This window comes from Pongo abelii, chromosome 12, assembly GCF_028885655.2.
Source record: "Pongo abelii isolate AG06213 chromosome 12, NHGRI_mPonAbe1-v2.0_pri, whole genome shotgun sequence".
In the NCBI taxonomy this organism is placed as follows: domain Eukaryota; kingdom Metazoa; phylum Chordata; class Mammalia; order Primates; family Hominidae; genus Pongo; species Pongo abelii.
In genome coordinates, this window is record NC_071997.2 from 27,848,883 (window position 1) to 27,873,619 (window position 24,737).

General features: G+C 42.8%; 1 protein-coding gene and 1 pseudogene across 2 annotated transcripts in view; one reads left to right on the top strand and one right to left on the bottom strand.

Annotated features, from left to right (window-relative positions):
- The window catches only part of LOC129047330 (ranBP2-like and GRIP domain-containing protein 4), a 56,074-nt pseudogene extending 48,019 nt beyond the window's left edge, over positions 1-8,055 (bottom strand).
- A 59-nt stretch (positions 8,056-8,114) lies between these two features.
- LOC100448218 (large ribosomal subunit protein uL30m) overlaps positions 8,115-24,737 on the top strand; it is a 178,491-nt gene continuing 161,868 nt past the window's right edge. Inside the window, exon 1 of one of the 2 annotated variants that reach the window (XM_054547323.2) lies at positions 8,115-8,217. The gene's annotated coding sequence lies outside the window, so the exon portion shown is untranslated. The remainder of the gene's footprint in view (positions 8,218-24,737) is intronic. The other variant, XM_054547326.2, reaches the window with a different exon arrangement.

Consider the following 24,737-nt stretch of genomic DNA (forward strand, 5'->3'; position numbering starts at 1 on the left):
AGTCAATCCTCAGCAACAAGGTCTTTATCTTCAAACTGCTTGCTCTGTATCTCCTTAAATCTGACTCAATCCTGCATCCCCTCTCCTCCCACTGTTCTGTTACCTTCATCATCATCTCAAAGTACTGTCATCACCTCCTGACCTTAAATGAAGACAGTATCATCTCAGGATAACCCCCACTACCATGATGGCTTTTTCTCTCTGAACTTACATACAAGGAGAGGAAGTAGGGTTTGTGGCCACTCACTTCTCATTTGCGATGCTCTTCCATCAGCCTCTCAAGAAGCTAGGAGCACAGGCATGCACCACCATGCCCGGCTAATTTTTTTTTAACGTTCTGTAGAGATGGGGTCTTGCCATGTGGCCCAGGCTGACTACTCAGTTCCTTAATCACCTCATCTCCAGTGATGTTATCCTCCACTCCAACCTCAAACATCCACTTGCCACTGACACAAGTCTTCAAAATCTGTATTTTGGTCATACCACCGAAACCACCATACCACCCTTCTTATTCTTCCACCTCACTGAGGGCCTACATACCCTTACTTTCAGAAATATACTTCTCCACCACATGACAAGTTCCCTTCAAGACAATAACATCATCAAGTTTTAAACACCTGTAAACACATATAAATACACACACTTTCTTCTGTCAGGCAAAAAATGCTATAATCCCTTATATCCATAATTACTGTTTGCTTACAGATTCCTTCAACTAATTCCCTCTTTTCCTCAGAAGAACCCTCCTAACTGGTTTCTGTGTGCTTAGATTTGGGAAATCATAACCCCAAGCTAACTGATTTCATTTTCATTATCTCAACCATCAAACTGGTGCTGCCTAAAACAAAATATCATTTTAGTACTAACAGACTCACTTTCTCCACTCCCTGACACTTCATACCTCCTCCTATTTCCTCAGCTTCCCCATACCTTCCTTTGACCCTCACTTTCAACCTATAACCTAGATTCATCCTTCACTGAGAAACTTGATGCTATCACACATAAATTCCATTTTACCTTACCTACTTAAATTCGTCTTTCCCCAACTCTCAAGACCAAGCCGCCCATTAGTACTCTGTATTTCATTCCCCTCTCTCCTTTATCAATTTCTCCTCTTCTGGATGAGACGGATGATACCCTGGCCTCTCCCTATTGCAAAAGCCCTAGTCTTTGACTCTATGTTAAAAATTTTTTTAAAAACCACTATGAGTGCTTTTAAAAAGTTCTATCTCATACTTGAGAGAAAAAGCCTTCTCAACAGTAATACTCTCATTCATTAAACAAACGTCAGAAACTGTTTACCTTAGCAAGCCTTAAATGTTAGGAGAAATGGAATTACTCTGCATGACAGTTATAAATCTCATGGATTTCAATTCCAAAAAAAAAAAAAAAAATCTGATACAGGAAAGGTGTAACAGTGCCTTCAAGTTATTAAAGAAAATCTTTAAAGAATGCTTCAAAGTATCTAACTTGTTATACTGCAAGAAAAGAATCCCCCTATCATTACATATGTTCTTTAACACTACCGACACCAGATTAACTGAATTGCCACGCCCAATATGGGAATTATGTTTGAGGCATAACTCCTAAGAGAGTAAAGAAATCTGCACAATTAGACCTCACGTTTTAGACTAATATTTAAAATCCAGCTGCTTATTACTGGGGAGAAAAACTTATCAGTAATTTTTATCTTTGGAAGCATTTTCAATGCTTTTTCAGCTTCAAAAATCTGTACATGACTGTTCATAGCAGATGAACAATAGCCAAAACCTAGAAATAACCAAAATGCCCCTCAAAAGTGAATGGTTAAGGCTGGGCACAGTGGCTCACACCTGTAATCCCAGCACTTTGGGAGGCCGAAGTGGGTGGATCACCTGAGAACCCGGGAGGCAGAAGTTGCAGTGAGCCGAGATAGCACCACTGCACTCCAGCATGGGCGACAGAGCAAGACTGTCTCAAAAAAAAAAAAAAAATAGTGGATGGTTAAATTGTGGACCATGAAATACTACTCAGAAGTAAAGGAACCAACTATGGATATACAAAACTTATATGGATCACAAATGGTATTATGCTGACTGAACAAGCCAACCTCAAAAGGTCACATGCTTGGCCGGGCGCGGTGGCTCACGCCTGTAATCCTAGCACTTTGGGAGGCTGGGGCGGGCAGATCACGTGAGGTCAGGAGTTCAAGACCAGCCAGGCCAACATGGTGAAACCCTGTTTCTACTAAAAATACAAAAATAAGTGGGACATGGTAACATGTGCCTGTAGTCCCAGCTACCCGGAAGGCTGAGGCAGGAGAATCGCTTGAACCTGGGAGGTGGAGGTGGCAGTGAGCTGAGATTGCGCCAGTGAACTCCAACCTGGGCAACAGAGCAAGACTCTGTCTCAAAAAAAATGAAAAAAGAAAAAAAAAAGTCACACACTTCATGATGACATTTACATAACATTTTGAAATCACCAAAGTATAAAGATGGAGAACAGATTAATGGTTGCCAGAGGTCAGGCATAGTGAAGAGAAGTAAGTAGCATGACTACAAAAGGGGCAGCATGAGGAAGATCTCTGTGGTAATAGAGTAGTTCTGTATCTTGACGGCAGTGGTGGTATGAATCTACACGTGATAAAATGAAAGAAAACTATACATACACATTGTACCAATGTCAAAATTCCTGATTTTCATATTGTGCTTTGGTCGGGTTAAACAGGTTGAGTATCCCTTATCCAAAATGCTTGAGACCAGAAGTATTTCAGATTTTGAATTTTTTCAGACTTTGGAATATTTGCAGGATACTTAGCAGGTAGAGCATCTCAAATCTGAAAATCTGAAATCCAAAATTTTCTAATGAGCATTTCCTTTGAGCACCATGTCAGTGCTCAAAAAATTTCAGATTTTGGAGCATTTAGGATTTCGGATTTTAAATGCTCAACCTGTATAAGCACTGGGGAAAAATGAAGTAGCATATAGGATCTTTCTGTACAATCTTTGCAACTTCCTGTGCAAAAAAATCTATAATTATTTCAAAATTAAAATTTTTTACATTTCTATCAGAAACATACATAATGGGGGTAGGAGGAGGCTAAAGGCAAATATACATTTATAATTTAATATTGTACATACACAATAAAGTATACATTAATATATAAAACATTACAATATACATTTTAAATGTTTGCCAAACATATTTGTGTAGATTTTCTCCAGAACAGTTACTTAGTAAACTATATTTTACTCTATAAAGAATATCAGGACCAGTCAACACACTAGCAAGAACTTCCTACCATTTTTAGTAATTACGTCTTATATACTAGAGAAACCACCTTTTATCTTTTGCTTGAAAACCTTACTATCTCAAAATACAATCCCTTCTACTTTCAGACAATAGTTATTAGAAAACTCTTCTTTAAAATATCCCTAAATTGTCATCCTGTAGGTAATTTTCACTTAAAGAAGCAAAAATTGGATACCAGACAGAACTTAATGTAAATCTTAGCTCTACTTAGTTTACAGCTACTAAACTGTAAAATCCCTAAAATATTAATTATTTCAGAAGGGTAAATGAGATGTCACTTATAAAGTATAACTATGCCTAATAAGACAGTAGATGCTCAGAAAGGTTTTAATACACTTTTTAAAAGAAAAATTTTAAAGGAAACACAAACACCTGGGCTTAAGGTTTGCTATTGAAAAGTAATTTAAACTCCAAATATTAGAAATGGTTATGTCTTTTCTCCCTTTATGTTTTGTTTGTTTACCTTTAGTTTATAAACTGCAGGACTTCCTGGGAAAAGTTTAGCTGCTCTTTCAACCCAGTATTTTGCTCTTCCATCAGTAACATCATTTTTACAAAGCAATTCTGCAATCTTCAACACAAGATCTTTTTGTGTTGGGTTTAATTCCACTGAACGCTAATATCAGAAAAGAAATTAAAGATTAGTAAATAAATTGTATGTATGTATGTAGGAGTATATATACTTATATATAAAGGTTAAAAAATGATCACTCCAACCCTTAAAAAATTCTACTTCTAGAGAAAACATGTTACTTCAAAGGTGTTAAAATAAAAGTGTCTTGGAATTTTCTGGAAATGAATCAAATAAAAATTATATTTGTGTCATCTGAATGCAAAAAACACAAAAGAACACCATTTCTGACCGTGTTAGACTTACAATTTATAGGTGTTAAACAATTCTATAGCTGTTCCAAGCTGTGTCACGTAATTGTACTACGATACCAATGCCTGTTTTATGATATTCATAAAATATATTTGACTTACTTATATAAATTTCTCTGGGCATCATGTGTTTGGCTATGCAAAGGCTATATTTGGATCCTATAACTTACCCTGTAACATCCAACGGCTTTGTCTGTGTTTTCTTCCAATTCATAAAGAAGACCCAGAAATCTATGAGCTTTGGGATCCCTCTCTTGCACATTAATGTAAGTACATATGTATCTGTTTTTTAAAAGTAATACAAAAGTAAATTAAACTTACAACTGTACTTTTAAATGCTAACCGAAGAATACATCTTAAACCAAAGCAACCACTAAACTTGTTTATATTGTTACTCAAAACTACCAATATTTATGCGATAACTCAAAAGTATTCATAGAAAGAAATGGGTAATATTTAAAAACACGTACATAGAGTTGACCACATACTCATTTTACCATTAAATGTCACATTTACCAAATTTTTCTCCAGTGTTATCCACACATAAGAAATGAACATATAAATTGCTTTTTCTTCCTGATCACATTTTAATAAAGCACTAACAGTTTTGCAAATAAATTAGAAGTGATTATAGTAAACATTTTTAAAGTTGTCATAATGCAAAATACTAAACAGCAACAATTTCCCAAACAAAGGGAAATACATTTACCCTTTAAGCAAGAAAGTAATTTCTAACAGTACTATATCCAGCTAAAATCGAACAGAAGAAAAATTACTAATTACAGTACCAAATACAGGAAATTTCCATTTCTCAAATCAAGTAACAACTAAAATAAGTAAATATCCTCTAGGTTCCTTGACAGTATTACAATCAGAGAAATTAGGCCAGACCTAAACTAAGGGATTAAAGTCTCACAGTAAAAAGGTACAAGAGTTAACAGTCACAGTGCTGCTAGTTACATAATTTATGTACCACCATTTTCCTTTCTTACCAGCATTTCCATCTTCCTTTGGATGCCTTTAAAAGCCTGCCTCCCAGCAGAAGCAGTAACACACACCTGTAGTCCCAACACTATGGGAGGCCGAGGCAGGCAGACTGCTGTGCTCAGAAGTTCAAGACTAGCCTGGGCAACATAGTGACACCTGTCTCTACCAAAAAATGCAAACCTTAGCCAGGTGTGGTGGTGCGCATCTGTATCCCCAGCTACTTGGGGCGCTGAGGTGGGAAGATCTCTTGAGCCCAGAAGGCAGAGGTTACAGTGAGCAAAGATGGAGTCAGCTGCTGCACTCCAGCCTGAGCAAGAGAGACAGATACTGCCTTAAAAAAAAAAAAAAAAAGCCTGCCTCCCTCTTAATTTCCTGCTTTAATCCACTCCAAGTCAGGAAATCAGAATCACCAAGCTTCTTACCCCTAGGATAGAGCCTTAGAGCATCACATACTGTGTCAATTAAAGATCTTTTATACAAGCTATTCTCCCGCCTTACACTTACAGTTTAATTTTTTATTCATTGCTATTTTTCATCTGATTAAGGTATCAGATATTTAACCAAAAACAAATTAAGATATAGGCATGGTCCTCTTTTACTCCAACAGAAGACAATTTTTAGAAAAAGTGTTTTAAGCCAAACAATTTCTTGCCCTTGGTATAAACAAGCAGCAGCATGCAGAAAACACTAATTACCGTTTCAATCTCAATGGAATCTAGGCTGGTCCTTAGCATCAGTCTGAGTGATAAATCCCTTATTCCAGAATACACTTAGGAAGAACTACTAAGAACATATTTTTACCTATTTCAAAGAAGAAAATGAGAAAAGGCATTGATTTTTAAAAAACGAATACATGTTACAGTTTGTACTTACTTTTTAGCAAGATCATATTCTTTAGCTTCATAATACAGCTTTGCAAAATAGAATCCGTTCATTGACATCTAAAAAAAAATTAAAAGTTGTTTTACTTTTCATACAGAAATATTTTCCAACATTTTTTCAAAAGCAGTAAAAACCTGTCCTAAGTTTAAGTTCAAATACGCCATTTTCATTCACTTAAAAGTTTTTTTTAAAGCCTGACAAATGCATAATTCCATGTTTTATAATTTCCTATCACAAAACAAAAAATAGAGCTGGGTGCAGTGGTTCATGCCTGTAAGCCCAGCACTGTGGGAGGCCGAAGTGGGCGGATCACCTGAGGTCAGGAATTTGAGACCAGCCTGGCTAACATGGTGAAACCCCGTCTCCACAAAAATACAAAAATTAGCCAGGCATAATGGCGGGTGCCTGTAATCCCAGCTACAGGCTGGGACAGGAGAATGGCGTGAACCCGGGAGGGAGAGTTTGCAGTGAGCCGAGATCGCGCCACTGCACTCCAGCCTGCGGGATAAAGCGAGACTCCGTCTCAAAAAAAAAAAAAGAAAAGAAAATGTCTAAAACGGGAGAAAGGGAATTAAGAATAACAAAAGTATATATGTGTGTTACTCAGAAGTATATAGATGTAAAGGGCAGAAAAAACAACTAACAGCTGTCAAAGGTGCCTGCCTGTAGTCCTAAGTACTCAGGAAACAGAGGTAGGAGGATCATTTATGCCTAAAAATTTGATGCCAGCCTGGGCAACACAGCAAGACCCTATTCTAAAAAAATAAAAATAAAAATAAGAGCTGTCAAGTAGCCTTTGAGAAGTAGGAATCAGCTGCAGAATAAGAAACCAACTTAACAGAACATAGAAAAACTAAACAGAAGCCATCTGGAAAAAGAAAAACTAGAGAAAGAATTATTTTTTTTCCTTTTTTTTTTTTTTGGAGACGTAGTCTTGCTCTGTCACACAGGCTGGAGTGCAGTGGCGCAATCTCTGCTCACCACAACCTCTGCCTCCATGGTTCAAGAAATTCTCCTGTCTCAGCCTACCGAGTAGGTGGGACTACAGGTGCCTGCCACCACGCCCGGCTCATTTTTGTATTTTTAATACAGACGGATTTTCACCATATTGATCAGGCTGGTCTCTCGGCCTCACAAAGTGCTCGGATTACAGACGAAGAATATTTTTAAGGGCAAAAGCACAGCCGCCAAAGCTCACCCGGGAGCTGCGTCAGTCCCCACTGGGTTCCTCCAGGCCAAAGAGGTACGACCTCCGCCGCAGCATATAAAGTAAATGCCCAGGAGATGGGAAGAAACCCGCCGATATAGCACCCGGGTGCCCAAGCCCCCGAGAACTAGGCCGCGCCGGTACTACGCGGCGCGCCATCGGCCAGAAAGCCTGGGCCAGGGCGGGCCCACGAGCGAGCATCGTCGGGAGCGAGCACCGTCGGGAGCCAGCACCGTCGGGAGCCAGCACCGTCGGGAGCCTGCACCGTCGGGAGCCTGCACCGTCGGGAGCCAGCACCGTCGGGAGCCTGCACCGTCGGGAGCCTGCACCGTCGGGAGCCTGCACCGTCGGGAGCCTGCACCGTCGGGAGCCAGCACCGTCGGGAACAAGCCGGGAGAAAGAGGAAGCGCCGGCGCCAACGGTCTCCCGTCCACCGCGGTCCCCCAAGGACTCTCCCTGCGCTTGCAAGCGCCACGCCGCCCACAGGACTGCGCTAGCCGGCCGGCGCCTCAACAGAGCGCGCCAGGGAGTAGCGCCCGTCGGGAGCCATGACGCCTGAGCCGCGCCAGGCCGCCGCCCGGCCAGGTCGAGGCCGTCGGTCTCTTCGAGAGCTACTCACCGTTCTAGGCGACGGGGCGGAGCCCTGCACCGAGGCGATGTACCGCTCCACGTCGGCCTTGCTGCGCCTCATCGCGCCGCCAACCTGGCTGCCGAGCCGCGTGAGACCAGCGCTCAGCCCCGCAGCAGTCGCCACTTCCAAGAGGAAAGCGCCTGGAAGTCAGGGACGCAGCGACGTAGCCCCCGGAGGACCATTCTGACGAACTTGCGTGCTGCGTCATCACTGTGCGTCACATTGGCGACGTCGGCGCTCGAGCTGCACTCGGCAGGGCTCTTGGCAGCGCCCTGGGCTCTGAGGTTGTCTTGGCAACCCCGGATCAGATTTCGGCCGCCAGCGTCCACAGCCTAAGGTAGATTTCCAGCAGATAACAATTTGCGTGATGGGCTCTTAAGCGTTTTGGTCACTTGTTCTAAATTATAAGTGCGTAATGCATTGGAAGAAAAAAGCACTCAGGCCAATTTGGTGAACGTCTAAATTGGAACAACGTTTCTGGAGATGACTGGTTAAATACGTTGCATCGGACATGTGTGAATACTAAAGCATACATTTTTAAATTCATATCTATTAAAAGAAATGAGGGTCGGGGGTGGTGGCTCACGCCTGTAATCCCAGCACTTTGGGAGGCTGAGGCAGGCGGATCACCTGAGGTCAGGAGTTCAAGACCAGCCTGACCAACATGGTGAAACCTTGTCTCTACTGAAAATACAAAAATTAGTTGGGCATGGTGGCGTTCACCTGTAATCTCAGCTACTCAGGAGGGTGAGGCAGGAAAATCGCGTGAACCCGGGAGGCAGAGGTTGCAGTGAGCTTAGACCACGCCACTGCACTGCAGCTTGGGTGACAGCAGGCACGCACCACCATACCCAGCTAATTTTTGTATTTTTAGTACAGACGGAGTTTCACCATGGTGGCCAGGCTGGTCTCAAACTCCTGACCTCAGGTGATCCACCCACCTCAGCCTCCTAAAGTGCTGGGATTACAGGCATGAGCTACTTCGCCTGCCCTATGTTTTGCTTATTAATCCCTTGTCAGATAGATAGTTTGCAGATAATTTCTCCCCTTCTGTGGGCTGTCCTTTCACTTTGTTGATTTTTTTCCTTTGGGGTGCAGGAGCTTTTTAATTTAATGTGATCCCATTTGTCCATTTTTGCTTTGCTTGCCTGTGCTTTTGAGGTATTACTCAGGAAATCTTTGCCCAGACCAATGTCCTGAAGAGTTCTCCCAATATTTTCTTGTAGTAATTTCATAGTTTGAGGTCTTAATTTTAAGTGTTTAATCCATTTTGATTTGATTTTTGTATATGGTTAGAGAGAAGTCTAGTTTCATTCTTTTGCATATGGATATCCAGTTTTCCTAGCACCATTTATTGAAGAGACCATCCTTTCCCCAATGTATGTTCTTGACACCATTGTTGTAACGAGTCCACTGTACTGTGTGGATTTGTTTCTGGGTTCTCTATTCTGTTCTAGTGGTCTATGCATCTGTTTTTATGCCAGTACCATGCTGTTCGATTGCTATAGCTCTGTAGTATAATTTGAAGTCAGGTAATGTGATTCCTCCAGTTGTGTTCTTTTTGCTCATGATAGCTTTGGCTATTCTGGGTCTTTTGTGGCTTCATATAAATTTTAGGATTATTTTTTCTATTTCTGTGAAGAATGTCATTGGTATTTAATAGGGATTGCGTTGAATCTGTAGATTGCTTTGGGTAGTATGGACATTTAAAAAATATTGATTTTTCCAATCCATAAACATGGAATATTCTTCTATTTATTGGTGTCCTCTTCAATTTCTTTCATCAGTATTTTATTGTTTTCATTATAGAGGTCTTTCACCTTTTTGGTTAAGTTCATTCCTAGGTATTTTATTTTATTTGCAGCTACTGTAAATAGGATTACTTTCTTGATTTTTCAGATTTTTTGCTGTTGGCATATAGAAATGCTACTGATTTTTATATGTTTATTTTGTATCCTCCAATTTTACTGAATTTGTTTTTCAGTTCTAATAGTTTTTTTTGGGGAGCAGGTCATTAGATTTTTGAAATATAAGATCATATCATCTGCAGACAAGAATAATTTGACTTCTTTCTTTCCAATTTGAATGCCCTTTGTTTCTTTCTCTTCTTGATTTCTTTCTCTTCTCTAATTTCTCTAGCTAGGACTTCCCCAGTACTTGTTGAATAACAGCGGTGAAAGTGGGTATCCTTCTCTTGTTCCAGGTCTTAGAGGAAAGGCTTTCAGTTTTTCTCCATTGAGTGTGATATTAGCTGTGGGTCTGTTATATATGGTTTTTATTATGTTGAAGTGTGTTCTGTCTATATGCAGTTTTTTGAGAGTTTCTTTTCATCACTAAATACATTGATTTTCCCATCTCAGCCTCCTGAGTAGCTGGGACTACAGGGGCATGCCACCACACTTGATTAATTTTTTATTTTTAGTGGAGGTGGAGTCTTGCTATATTGACCAGACTGGTTTCAAACTGTTGGCCTCAACTGATTCTCTCACCTTGGCCCCCCAACGTGCTGGGATTACAGGCATAAGACACTCACTGTGCCTGGCCAAGATGTTGAATATTATCAAATGTTTTTCCAGCATCTAGTGAAGTAGTCATATCAATTCTGTCCTTTATTTTGTTGATATGATGTATTACATTGATTGCTTTGCATACACTGAGCCATCCTTGTATCCCTGGGATAAATCCCACTTGGTCATGATAAATGATCTTTTTTAATGTATTGGTGAATTTGCTTGCTAGTATGTTGAGGATTTTTGCATCAACGTTTATCAAGAATATTGACCTGTAGCTTCCCTTCCCTTCCCTTCCCTCCCCTCCCCTCCCCTCCTCTCTCCTCTCCTCCCCTCCCTCCTTGCTTTATATATCTGGGTGCTCTAGTATTGGATGCATATATATTTGTAATTGTTATAGTCTCTTGATGAGTGGACCCTTTTTCATTATATAATGATCTTCTTTGTATTTTTTATAGTTTTTGTCTTGAAATCTATTTGGTATGATGTAGTATAGTTACTTTGGCTCTTTTTTGCCTTCCATTTGCATAAAGTATCCTTTCCCAATCCCTTTATTTTCAATCTATGTGTGTCTTTATAGGTGAAGTGTGTTTCTTGTAGGCAACAGGTTGTTGGGCCTTTTTTTTTTTTTTTTTAATCTATTCTGCCACTGTGTCTTTTGATTGGAGAGTTTAGTCCATTTATATTCAATATTATTACTGAAAAGTAAGCACTTAACTACTTCAATTTTGATACTTGTTTCCTGGTGGTTTTGTAGTCGTTCCTACCTACCTACCTTCCTTCCTTCCTCCCCTCCCCTCCCTCCCTCCCTCCTTCCCTCCTTCCTTCCTTCCTTCTTGTGAAGGTGATTTTCTCTGCTGGTATGTTTTAATTTCTTGCTTTTTATTTTTTCTGTATCTGTTTTAGGTTTTTTTATTTGAAGTTACCACAAGGCTTGCAAATATCATCTTATAATTTACTATTTTAAACTGATGAAAACATAACACTGTAAAAACAAATAAGCAAAGAGAAAACTAATAAAAATTCTACACTTTACCTTCATCTCCCCACTTTTTAACATTTTGTTTTCTCTGTTTTTATCTTATTATATTGTCTATGTCTTGAAAAACTGTTGTTATTTTTTGATAGGTTCATCTTTTAGTCTTTTTTTTTTTTTTTTTTTGAGATGGAGTCTTCCCCTGTCACCCAGGCTGGAGTGCAATGGCGTGATCTTGGCTCACTGCAACCTCCGCCTCCTGGGTTCAAGCGATTCTCCTACCTCAGCCTCCTGAGTAACTGGGATTACAGGCGTGTGCCTCCACGCCCAGCTAATTTTTGTATTTTTGGTAGAGACAGGGTTTCACCATCTTGGCCAGGCTGGTCTCGAACTCCTGACCTCGTGATCCACCTGCCTTGGCCTCCCAAAGTGCTGGGATTACAGGCGTGAGCCACTGTGCCCTGCCCTCATCTTTTAGTCTTTCTACTCAAGGTATGAGTAGTTTACACACAACAATTACAGTGTTACCATATTCTGTGTTTATGTGTGCACTTACTATTACCAATGAGGTGTTTTTTTTAACCTTCAGATGATTTCTTATTGCTCATTAATGTCCTTTTCTTTCAGATTGAAGAACTCCCTTTAGCATTTCTTGTAGGACAGGTCTATTGTTGATGAAGTTCCTCAGCTTTTGTTTGTTTGAGAAAGTCTTTATTTCTCCTTCATGTTTGAAGGATTTTTTCACTGGATATACTATTCTAGGATAAAAGCGGGTTTGTTGTGGTAGTTGTTGCTGTCGTTGCTTTTCAGCTCTTTAAATATGTCATGTCACTCACTCCTGGCGGAGTGGGAATCAGGGGGCTGACAGCCTTCAGAGCTGAGAGCCACGAACAGAGTTTTACTCACATACTTATTGAGAGCAAGCCAGTAATAAACATTGTTTCTATAGATTATAGATTAACTAAAACGGGAAACAAAAGTCTCTCTATGCTGAGCTGACTAGACCTTGGGGAGGGGTGACATATGAACCCCTGTGGCCACCACCACTGGGACTGCACTGGGTCAGACCCAAAGCTAGCACAACACTGGGTCTCACCCAAGGCCTGTGGGAACTGCTGCCTGGTTACCATTGTTGTTTCCTCACAGCCCACAGGCTCTACTGTCAGCAGGTCGTGAATCCAGTCAGGCTTACAGTCTTCCTTTCAGGGAAGTTCATTCCCCCTGTTTCCAAGTATATCCAGAGATATCATCCCATCTGGAAGTCAGGGCCTGGGGTTGGAAAACTTAGGAATCTATCTGGTGCTCTATTCTACTGCTGCTGACCTGGCACCCATGCCACAAGACAAAGTCCTTCCACTCTTCTCTCTCCTTTCCTCAAGCAGAAGGAACCTCTCCCTGTGGCCACCACCACCCCAGGCCCACAGTGAGTACTCTTTGGCTACTGCCAGTGTTCACTCAAGCCCCAAGAGCTCTGTGTCTTGGCTATTATATATATGATTCTGTGTCTTGGCTATTATAAATAATGCTGCAGTCAACATGGGAGTGCATATTTCCCTTTGACATATTCATTTTCTTTGGATACATACCCAGCAGTGAGATTTCTGGGTCATATGCCACTTCTACTTTTAATTTTTTGAGGCACCTCCATACTGTTTTCCATAATGGCTAGATTCGTGTATATACTCACCTAGAGTGTATAAGGGCTCCATTTCTCCACGTCTACACCAGCATTTGTTATTTTTTGTCTTTAAAAACATTTTTAGATTGAGGTGTACATGTGTAGGTTTGCTACATGGGAGTTAAAACATAATCCTTTCTTTTTCTTTTTCATAAATAGAGACAGGATCTTGCTATATTGCCCAGGCTGGTCTTGAACTGCCTTGACCTCCTAAAGTGTCAGAACCACAGATGTGAGCCACTCCACCAAACCTAGAACTTCATCTTCTTTTGTAAATGTGCTTTCATCTTCAGCATTCCAGACTTAGTACCATCCTCCCAGGCACTTTATGTCCTCTTCTTTGCTCTCATCCTTGGCATCTTGTCCCAAACTGAGTCCTGTCAATTTCACCTCTAAAATAGATCTGTAATATCTTTCCTTTTTCTCTTAGCCACTTTCATGCTGCTGATAAAGACATACCTGAGACTGAGCAATTTACAAAAGAAAGAGGTTTAATGGATTCACGGTTCCACGTGGCTGGGGAGGCCTCACAATCATGGCGGAAGGTGAAAGGCATGTCTCACATGGCAGCAGACAAGAGAAGAGTGACAGCCAAGCGAAAGGGGTTTCCTCTTATAAAATCATCAGATCTCATGAGAGTTATACACTACCATGAGAACAGTATGGCGGAAACTGCCCCCATGATTCAATTGTCTCCCACTGGGTCCCTCCCACAACACAAGGGAATTATGCGAGCTACAATTTGAGATGAGATTTTGGTGGGGACACAGCCAAATCATATCATTCCACTCCTTACCCCTCCCAAATCTCATGTCCTCATATTTCAAAACGAATCATGCCTTCCCAACAGTCCCCTAAGGTCTTAATTCATTTCAGCATTAACTCAAAAGTTCACAGTCTAATGTCTCATCTGAGACAAGGCAAGTCCCTTCTGCCTATGAGCCTATAAAATCAAAAGTACGTTAGTTATTTCCTAGATACAATGGGGTACAGGCATTGGGTAAATACAGCCATTCCAAATGGGAGAAATTGGCCAAAACAAAGGGACTACAGGCCCCATGCAAGTCTGAAATTCAGCAGGGCAGTGAAATCTCAAAGTTCCAAAATGATATTTGACTCCACATCTCACATACGGGTCATGCTGATGAAAGAGGTGGTTGCCCATGGTCTTGGGCAGCTTCTCCCCTGTGGCTTTGCAGGGTACAGCCTCCCTCCTGGCTGCTTTCATAGGCTGGTGTTGAGTGTCTGCAGCTTTTCTAGGTACACAGTGCAAGCTGTCAGTGGATCTACCATTCTGGGATCTGGAGGACAGTGGCTCTCTTCTCAGAGTTCCACTAGGTAGCACCCCAGTGGGGACTCTGTGTGGGGGGGCACCCATCCCACATTTATTTTCCTCACTGCCCTAGCAGAGGTTCTCCATGAGGTCCCCACTGCTGCAGCAAACCTCTGCCTGGACGTCCAGGCATTTCCATACATCCTCTGAAATCTAAGCAGAGGTTCCCAACCTCAATTCTTGACTTCTGTATACCTGCAGGCTCAATACCATGTGGAAGCTGCCAAGGCTTGGGTCTTGCACCCTCTGAAGCCATGGCCTGAGGTGTACCTTGGCCCCTTTTAGTCATGGCTGGAGTTGCTGGGACACAGGGCACCAAGTCCCTAGACTGCACACAGCAGAGGGACCCTGGGCCCGGCCCACAAAGCAATTTTTGCCTTCTAGGCCTCTGGGCCTGTATGGCAAGAAGCTGCCACAAAGATCTCTGACATGCCCATTGTCTTGGTGATTAACATTCGGCTCCTTATTACTTATGCAAATTTCTCCAGATGGCTTGAATTTCTCCTCAGAAAATGGAATTTTCTTCTCTATTGCATTGTTAGGCTGCAAATTTTCCAAACTTTTATTCTCTGCTTCCCTTATAAAACCGAATGCCTTTAATAGAACCCAAGTCACCCCTTGAATGCTTTGCTGCTTAGAAATTTCTTCTAACATATACCCTAAATCATCTCTCTCAAGTTCAAAGTTCTGCATATCTCTTGGGCAGGGGCAAAATGCCACCAGTCTCTTTGCTAAAACATAGCAAGAACCACCTTTGCTCCAGTTTCCAAGTTCCTCATGTGTATCTGAGACCACCTCAGCCTGGATTTCATTGTACATATCATTATCAGCATTTTGGTCAAAGCCATTCAACATGTCTATAGGGAATTCCCAACTTTCCCACATTTTCCTGTCTTCTGAGTCCTCCAAACTCTTCCAACCTCTGCCTGTTACCCAGTTCCAAAGTTGCTTCCACATTTTCGGGTATCTTTTCAGCAGTGTCCCACTCCCGGTACCAATTTACTGTATTAGTCCATTTTCATGCTGCTGATAAAGACATACCCAAGGCCAGGTGTGGTGGCTGTAATCCCAACACTTTGGGAGGCCAAGGCAGACAGATCACTTGAAGTCAGGAGTTCGAGACCAGCCTGGCGAACATGATGAAATGCTGTCTCTACTAGAATGAAAAAAAAAAATAGCCGGACAAGGTGGCAGGCACCTGTAATCCCAGCTACTTGGGAGGCTGAGGCAGGAGAATCACTTGAACCCAAGTTGCAGTGAGCCAAGGTCATACCGCTGTACTCCAGCCTAGGTGACAGTGAGACTCTGTCTCAAAAATAAATAAATAAACAAACAAATAAGACATACTCGAGACTTAGCAATTTACAAAAAAAAGAGATTTAATGGACTCACAGTTCCACGTGGCTGGGGAGGCCTCATAATCACGGCAGAAGGTGAAAGTTACATCTCACATGGCAGCAGAGAAGAGAACAGTGAAAGCCAAGCAAAAGAGGTTTCTTCTTCTTCTTTTTTTTTTGAGACAGAGTCTCACTCTGTTGCCCAGGCTGGAGTGCAGTGGCATGATCTCAGCTCACTCTAAGCTCAGCCTCCCAGGTTCATGCCATTCTCCTGCCTCAGCCTCCTGAGTAGCTGGGACTACAGGCGCCCGCCACCACAACTGGCTAATTTTTCGTATTTTTAGTAGAGACGGGGTTTCACGGTGTTAGCCAGGATGGTCTCGATCTCCTGACCTCATGATCCACCCTCCTCGGCCTCCCAAAGTGCTGGGATTACAGGCATGAGCCACCGCACCTGGCCGGGGTTTCTTCTTATAAAATCATCAGATCTCGTGAGACTTATTCACCAGCAGGAGAACAGTATGGGGGAAACCACCTCCGTGATTCAATTATCTCCCACTGTGTCCCTCCCACAACACAAGGGAATTATGGGAGCTACAATTTGAGATGAGATTTCAGTGGGGATACAGCCAAGCCATAGCCCCATCACTCTAGTCCAACCATCATCTCTCATCTGGTCTTCTGTGAAGTCTCCCGAGTCACTCTGGCTCACCTCCAATGCAATCAGCAGCCACGGGACACTTTTTAAAACATAAATCTGACCGTCATGTGCCTGCGGAGTATCCCAGGGGCTGGATGGAGAACACCCTCCTCAGCTTCTAGGATTCTTAGGGTTGGGGACCCAGGTGCAGCAGGTGAGGAGTTGGAAGTCATCATAGAGAGGCAGGGTTCGTGAGAAGCCATTTCTCAGAGAAATTTTTGGGAACAGAGACAATAGCTCCCCTTGGGACTGAAGGCAGCTGGAATGTGGGACAGGAGACTGAAGAAGCAAGAGTCCAGGAAGCACCTGCCTAAAAGGAATTACCTAGAACTTGAGAGCTGAATGCAGCCGGGGGCAGTACCCACAGGAAGAGAAGCTTTGATGTCAGCCTAGACTTGGGTTTCTAGCTGAGCTCCTCCATTCTCAAGGAAGCCACTTTCCTCAGCTGTCAATTCCGGTGAATTAATGAGAACTCAAAGAGATGACATTTGCAAAAGATCCTGATATCCTCAATAAATATTTTCAACCTGTATGCAATAGTGTCTTTTCTTATAATATTTATTACAATACTGGAGTAATAGGAAATGTTAAGAGGTAGCAGACAGAGGGAATGAGGAGGAAGAGTTTATTTATTTATTTGAGATGGGGAGTGGGTTTCACTCCTATCACCCCGGCTGGAGTGCAGTGGCGCAATCTTGGCTCACTGTAACCTCTGCCTCCTGGGTTCAAGCAATTGTCCTGTGTCAGCCTCCCGAGTAGCTGGGATAACAGATGCGCACCACCATGCCTTGCTAATTTTTTGTATTTTTAATAGAGACAGGGTTTCACCATGTTGGCCAGTCTGGTCTCGAACTCCTGACCTCAGGTGATCTGCCTGCCTCAGCCTCCCAAAGTACTGGGATTACAGGCGTGAGCCACCATGCCTGGCCACGAGGAAGATATTTAGGAGATATTTCAGAGGAGAAATAATATGGGTGGAGCAGACACTTTCTGAAACTTTGAAGAGATCACTGAACAAAGAGGATTTTTAGGAAGTCTGGTTTTGTGATGTGTGAAATGATTCTTTTTGGTGTCTGCAAGGTAATTTTCTCTAAAGTTCTGTATTGCTTTTGCAGGCTTTTGGTGACTAATTTATGCTCCTTGAAACAAGTACCAGGCAGAACCTGGACTAAAGGTAAGAGAAGACTGAATTCATTTGAGACACAAACTCAAACTGAGAAGAGGATCTTGCATTTGGGAAGTAAAACAGGCTTGGGGTGCAGCAGTCACAGCTCACCTGGCCCTGAGGGTTTGGTAAGGAATATCTTGTGCTGTTTCTGTTTAGTCCCACCTACGTCCAGGTGCAGCAAGCTTTCTTTTTCTTCTTTCTTTTCCTTTTTCTTTTTTTTTTTTAAGACAGAGTCTCACTCTGTCAACAAGGCTGGAGTGCAGTGGGGCGATCTCGCTCTCAGCTCACTGCAACCTCTGCCACCCAGGTTCAAGCGATTCTCATGCCTCAGCCTCCTGAGCAGCTGGGATTACAGGTGGCCACCACGCCCCACTAATTTTTGTATTTTTAGTATCTATGGGGTTTCACCATATTGCCCAGGCTGGTCTCAAACTCCTGACCTCAAGTGATCCGCCCACCTCAGCCTCCCAAAGTGCTGGGATTACAGGTGTGAGCCATGATGCCCAGCTATGTTTTTTTTTTTTTTTTTTCATTTCTTGTAGAGATGGAGGGTCTCACTATCTTGCCCAGGCTGGTCTTGAACTCCTGGCCTCCAGCAAATCCTCCCTCCCAGCCTCCCAAAGTGCTGGGATTACAGGGCTGAAACACCGTGCCCGACCTAGCTTTCTTTTCAGTACCTCCTCCACTCCCACACTGACTGTCTGGGATCCTCCCTCTGTCTGGGAGGTAAGTATTTGCGAGTGTATGCCAGGTCTTTGAAAGGAAGGTTATCCATAAAGGGGCTGGCAAGGACTAAACAAGCCTGAGGACGCAGGTGGGCATCGTCTCTGTGGAGCCATTGCCAGGCAACATGCTGGCTGCTGCCCAGGAGAACCTCCCAGGATGGTAACATGGCCCTCTGGGCTGATGACAGCGTGCTTTTGTAGGTAGGGCTGGGCATCCCCAGATTTCCCCACACTGTAATACCTTTTAATTGTTGGTATGTGCTAGAGCTTGGTGTAAAAAATAAAATGGACGAGTTCCATTTTGGGGGTCAGGATAGAGTTTTTAATGGGTGCATTAGTTCTCTTTTTACCTCAACTCTGCCAACAACAGAGAGGAACCCAGTGTTCTTACACTCCCCTCCCAGAGTTAAAGTTCAGGAACTCCCTGAGTGTCCAAATCTGGATCCTTGCTCACAGTGCCCTGCCTTGTGGTCTCATCATCTCAGACACAGGTAGAGAACGACAAAATCCTTTTTTTTTTTTTTTTAGATGGAGTCTCACTCTGTGGCCCAGGCTGGAGTACACTGGCATGATCTTGGCTTACTGCAACCTCTCCCTCCTGGTTCAAATGATTCTCCTGCCTCAGCCTCCCGAGTAGCTGGGATTACAGGTGTGCACTACCATGCCTGGCTAATTTTTGTATTTTTAGTAGAGATCAGGTTTCACCATGTTGGCCAGGCTGGTCCAAACTCCTGACCTCAAGTGATCCACCTGCCTCGGTCTCCCAAAGTGCTGGGATTACAGGTGTGAGGCTCTGCGCCCGGCCGAGAACAATAAAATCTTAACCCTCAATGTCTGCACTGGGTGTGCAGAGTGAGTGACTTCCAAAAAGTCATAAATACGCTTTAAATCATTCATTTACTCATTCTGTAAACATGTATTGAATACCCTTTATGTGCCATAAGGAATACAGGAAAAAAAAAAAAAAAACCTTTGTTTTTGTTCTCAAGACAACAACAAACCAAAGTGCTGTAGGTGCTATGGTAGAAATATCCACATGTTGCTTGAAACACAAGGAACACACGTCTAACGTGGGACCCAGCATTGGAAACCCAGTCCAAATCTTGCTGGGTGAGGTTGTAGGGATTCTTCAGTCATTGACTGATTCAACAAAGATTTACTGAACACTTACAATGTGCCAGGCTGTTATCTGGGCACTGAAGACTCAGTCTTATAAATGAAGTAGCCAGATTCACAGTTCTTATGGAGCTTGTGTTTGAGTTGTGGTGTGGGGAGGGAGCTAAGGCAGAGGATGCAGAAGAGACAGACTGTATACCAGTCAGCCAATAAGCAAGCCATTGATTCCATGTGTTTTACTGAGTGTCTAATATGTGTCAGGCAGAGTGTTGCATGCTGGTATTATAAAGACAAATGAGACACAGCCCCTGTCCCTGAGGGGTTAGATAAAAAGGAAAGAGCCTGTAGGAAGGCCTAGTGCAAAGAATGGTGCTGTGTTTGGGGAAAATCAAGCTGTGTAGTTGAGCTGGGGCATAGGGTGTTGTGAGGGAGGGGGCTCCCTCTTTCAGTGATGAAATGCACCCTTTCCACAACTTGGGAAAGAATCCTTCCTGGAAACTTCACAGGAACCCTCTCAAAGTACTTATCGATGTAGACATTTGAAACACACTGTAGGTCCTGGGTGTCTATAAAATAGCATCATCCAGCCAATCATCTCTCCCCACATTGCTGAACTGAGGACATGTGAACTGGTATCTCTCGGTGGTTCAGAACAGGGGCCACCACCTGTGTAGTAAAGAAAGTGTTTTTGGAACACAGTCATGGCCATTCATTTAAATATTATCTATGACTGCTCTGGTGCTACAATGGCAGAGGCGAGTAATTATGACAAAGACCACGTAGCCCAAAAGCCTATCTGGGCCTGTAAGAAAAAGCTGCCAACCCCTGGTCTAGGAGTTCTGCTTACCTGAAATACAAACCAATAATGAGTTTCTGACACACCAAGTTCAATTCCCTCCCTCCCTTCCTTCCTTCCTTTTTCCTTTTCTTCCTTCCCTTCCTCCCTTCCTCCTCCCTTCCTCCCTTCCCCCTTGTCACTCTCTCTCTCCTTCTCACTCTCTCTCTCTCTTCCTTCCTTGCTTTCTTACCTAACCCACATTCCCACAAACTGATGTGAATAAAAACAAGTGTTGGACCTGAAGGCGTCAAAGTTAAACTACAACTAGGATCTGCCTTCTGAGGTATGGCAAGAAACGAATTGGTTAATGTTCGCAAAATGCCAGGACATTCTTGAATAAAAGGACCTATATAAATTCAAAGTATTTATAATTATTATGATTATTATTATAATTTATGAGATGTCATAAATCTCTCCAAAATAGGATGAGATCAACACTTTTAACAAGAGAACAGGACTCTATATAAATCGCTGTGGGCTCACCACCTCTAAGGAGGAGCACTGACTGAAGACAGGTGAGTGTGAAGCAGAGGCATGGATCTTACACTCGGGCTTATTGAGGATGAAAATTCAGTGTATGGTGATCAGCTGGCAATGATTGTGTCTCTGCTGCATAAGAAATATTGGACTTAGGCAAAACTTAAGGACCTTGCAAAGAAAATACAAGTTTGAAAAGATTTGTAGATGATAGAATAATTTTTCCTGTTCATTACAACACTTATCAAAATTCAGATTACTTTTAATGCAAGTATGTCATTACTTTTGGATTTGTGAGCATGTGCAAATTGAATAATGGGAGAAAAGAAATGTGTGTGCACTTAACTGTAGCTGTAATAGGGCCAAATGCGATGTCATATTTGTTAACCGAAAGCCAAAAGACTAAGTTGTTTGTATTTTGCCAGCTGGTAAATCCCTTGCTTGCCCTCATGGGCAGTCTTGCCAATGCTGCATTAACCCATAACCATAAGTATTGGTTCTATAACAGTCTTATTTTCTCTGCAAGCTGTGGAAGAACTAAGGCCAACATGTCTAACAGTCTCGGCTAACAGAATAAAAAGACAGATAAGCCTCTGGGGTCCATAGATGGAACAGAGGGGCCAAGGTCTCTCTGATTTGCTCTTTGTGCAGAAGGAAACATTCATGGGGAAATCTCCAGCATAGGATGATCCTTCCTGGAGTTCTGAACTCTCAAAAACCCACATGGGAAAAGCAGGCACAGAGGACGCACTGAGAGAAGGAACTCCCTTCCAGCTCACAGTCTCTCTCTGCAGGGAAGATTTGCCTGCCCAGAAGGAAGAAAATGATCAAACTTTCAGAGGTCTTCTAGGCTGGTAATTATTGATTACAATCCAAATTCAGTAAATAGGTATTTTCACAGGCCATGTGAAGGTGCAACTCTACACAGCGTAACAGCTTAAAATGAGCCTTCATGTTGCTGCCCTATATTTTTGCTCTAAAAAGTTATATTTTTCTCAAGAAAACATGATCTTAGTGGCAGAATAATTTTATATTATTTTATATTTGTGACTGCATTGCTATTACTATTTTAACTTTAGGCCTGTTGGTGCATAGCAATCTGTGAGGCAATGGGCTGGAATGTTGCTGTACATGCATGTGTGTGTGTACGTGTGTGTGTACGTATGTGTGTGTGTGTATATGTAGGGAGGGAGAAGATTAGAATAGCAAGAGGAGGATGAGTACAATGTGATGCTACTGGAAAGGCCTTTAACAAATTTAAATTTTTAAACATTTTTAAAATAAAATAAATTTCTTTTTTTTGAGATCGAGTTTTGCTCTGTCACCCAGGCTGGAGTGCGGTGGCGCGATCTCGGCTCACTGCAAGCTCCGCCTCCCGGGTTCACGCCATTCTCCTGCCTCAGCCTCCTGAGTAGCTGGGACTACAGGCACCCGCCACCACGCCTGGCTAATTTTTAGTAGAGATGGGTTTTCACCGTGTTAGCCAGGATGGTCTCGATCTCCTGACCTTGTTATCCGCCCACCTCGGCCTCCCAAAGTGCTGGGATTACAGGCATGAGCCACCGTGCCTGGCCAAAATAGAATAAAGATTTAAAAATTTAAAAACATTAAAACAAAAATTTTAAAAAATTAAAAAGTACAAATAATAAAAAATTAAAAATAGCTTTAAAATAGGCCTGGTGGTGGTGGTTTCCAGCACTTTGGGAGGCTGAGGCAGGCAGATTGCTTGAGCCATAGAGTTTGAGACCAGCCTGGCCAACATGGCAAAACCCTGTCTTTACTAAAAATACAAAAATTAGCCGGGTATGGCAGCACACGACTGTAATCCCAGCTACTCAGGAAGCTGAGGCAGGAGGATCACCTGAACTCAGGCAGGTCGAGGGTGGAGTGAGCCGAGATCATGTCACTTCACTCCAGTCTGGGTGACAGTGAGACCCTGTCTCAAAAAAAAAAAAAAAAAATTAAAACAATTTTAAAAATTAAAGAGTAATCTAATGAGACATTCTTACAGGCTTATAATGGTGAGATTATTCCACAATTTTGGGTCACTGCACTCCAGCCTAGGAGACAGAGTGAGACCTTATTTCAATTAAAAGAAAAGAAAAAGCAAAAAACCCAGAGGCTGGACGTGGTGGCTCGTGCCTGTAATCCCAGCACTTTGGGAGGCTGAGGCGGGTGGATCACCTGAGGTCAGGAATTCGAGACCAGTCTGGCCAACATGGTTTACCTTCATGGCCTCAGGCACATTTCTTTTTTCTTTTTGCTTTTTTTTTTTGAGACAGAGTCTCACACTATTGCTCAGGCTGAAGTGCAGTGGCAGAATGGGCTCACTGCAACTTCTACCTCCTAGGTTCAAGCGATTCTCTTGCCTCAGCCTCCCGAGAAGCGAAATTACAGGCATGCGCCACCATGCCCAGCTAATTTTTGTATTTTTAGTAGAGACAGGGTTTCGCCATGTTGGTCAAGCTGGTTTGAACTCCTGACCTCAGGTGATCCACCTGCCTCAGCCTCCTAAAGTGCTGGGATTACTGGCGTGAGCCACCGCACCCAGCCTCCTCGGGCAAATTTCTGAGTCGGCTTCGTTGTCTGTAAAATGGGAATAAAAACAGTACCTACTTCACAGGGTTGTTGTGATGATTACTCAAAATAAAATATTTGTGAAAGATCATCACGATAGTAGCACAACTAACTCATCACAATGCCTGGCATGTAAATGTTAGTTGTTAAAATAAATAGGTCTTTGGGAAGGTTAAATGGGATGTACAGAATAAACACATCTATGGCAGTGCCAGGTACATGTGTAGAAATAGAATGTATGATCTCTTTGGAGCAGAAGATTTTGGGGTTTTCTTTTTTTGAGTCAGAGTCTCACTCTGTTGTCCAGGCTGGAATGCAGTGGCCCAATCACGGCAGCTCACTGCAGCCTCCAACTCCTGGGCTCAGGTAATCCTTCTGCCTCAGCCTCGCAAGTAGCTGGATCCTTGGCCTCGCAAAGAGCTGAGATTACAGGCATGAGACACCACTCCCAGCCAGAGCAGTGGTTTTCAATGGCTGCTCATTAGAATCACTTGGGGAGCATAACAGCATCTTGATGCCCAGGCCCCACTCCAGGCCAATTACATCAGAATCTCTTGGGGCAGAGCCCAGGCAGCGGTACTTTTTGAAGATCCCCAGGTAGGGTAGGCAGAATGATGACCTTTGGAAGAAGGCCCCAGCCAACTCCCTGGAACAGGGAGTACAATATGTACAATATGTACATGGTAAGTTACATGGCAGAGGAGACTCCAGATAGTAGATGAAATTAAGGCTCCTCATCATCTGACCTTAAAAGAGATAGGATATCCTGAGTTATCAAGGTGGGCCCTTAAATGTGGAAGATGGAGGCAGAAGAGTCAGTTTCACAGAGATGGAACCAGCTCTTGCTGCCTTTGAAGATAGAGGGAAGGGGCCAGGAGCTAGAGACTCTTGTCTCTAAAAATTAATAAATTAAAAAAAATAAATTTACATTGTTTTAAGCCACCAAAGTTGGGGTAATTTTTACGGCAGCAGTGGGCAACGCAGCCACGTTTATGAACCACTGCAGGAGGGGTTCTGCTGCCTCTTGGCCATCATTTGCCAAAATCTTTTCTCCGCTCCTTCCTGAGAGGCAAAGGCTAGTCCCAGCTGTTTCCAGTCTTCTTGATCAGAATTTTTCCCTTTACTTATGAGATTCACCCTGCTTTAGTTGTATTTGTGTCTTTTTTTTTTTTAAGAGACAGGATCTCCCTCTGTTGTTCAGGCTGGAGTGCAGTGGCACAATCATACTTCACTGTAACCTCAAACTCCTGGGCTCCAGTGAACCTCCCATCTCAGTCTCCCAGTAGCTGGGACTACAGGTGTGTGCCACCACACTGGGCTAATGTTTAAATTTTGTTTTTCAACTGGTCTTCTGACACAGGAGAATTTTTTTATCTTTTGTAGAGATGGGGTCTTCCTATGTGGCCCAGGCTGGTCCCCCCG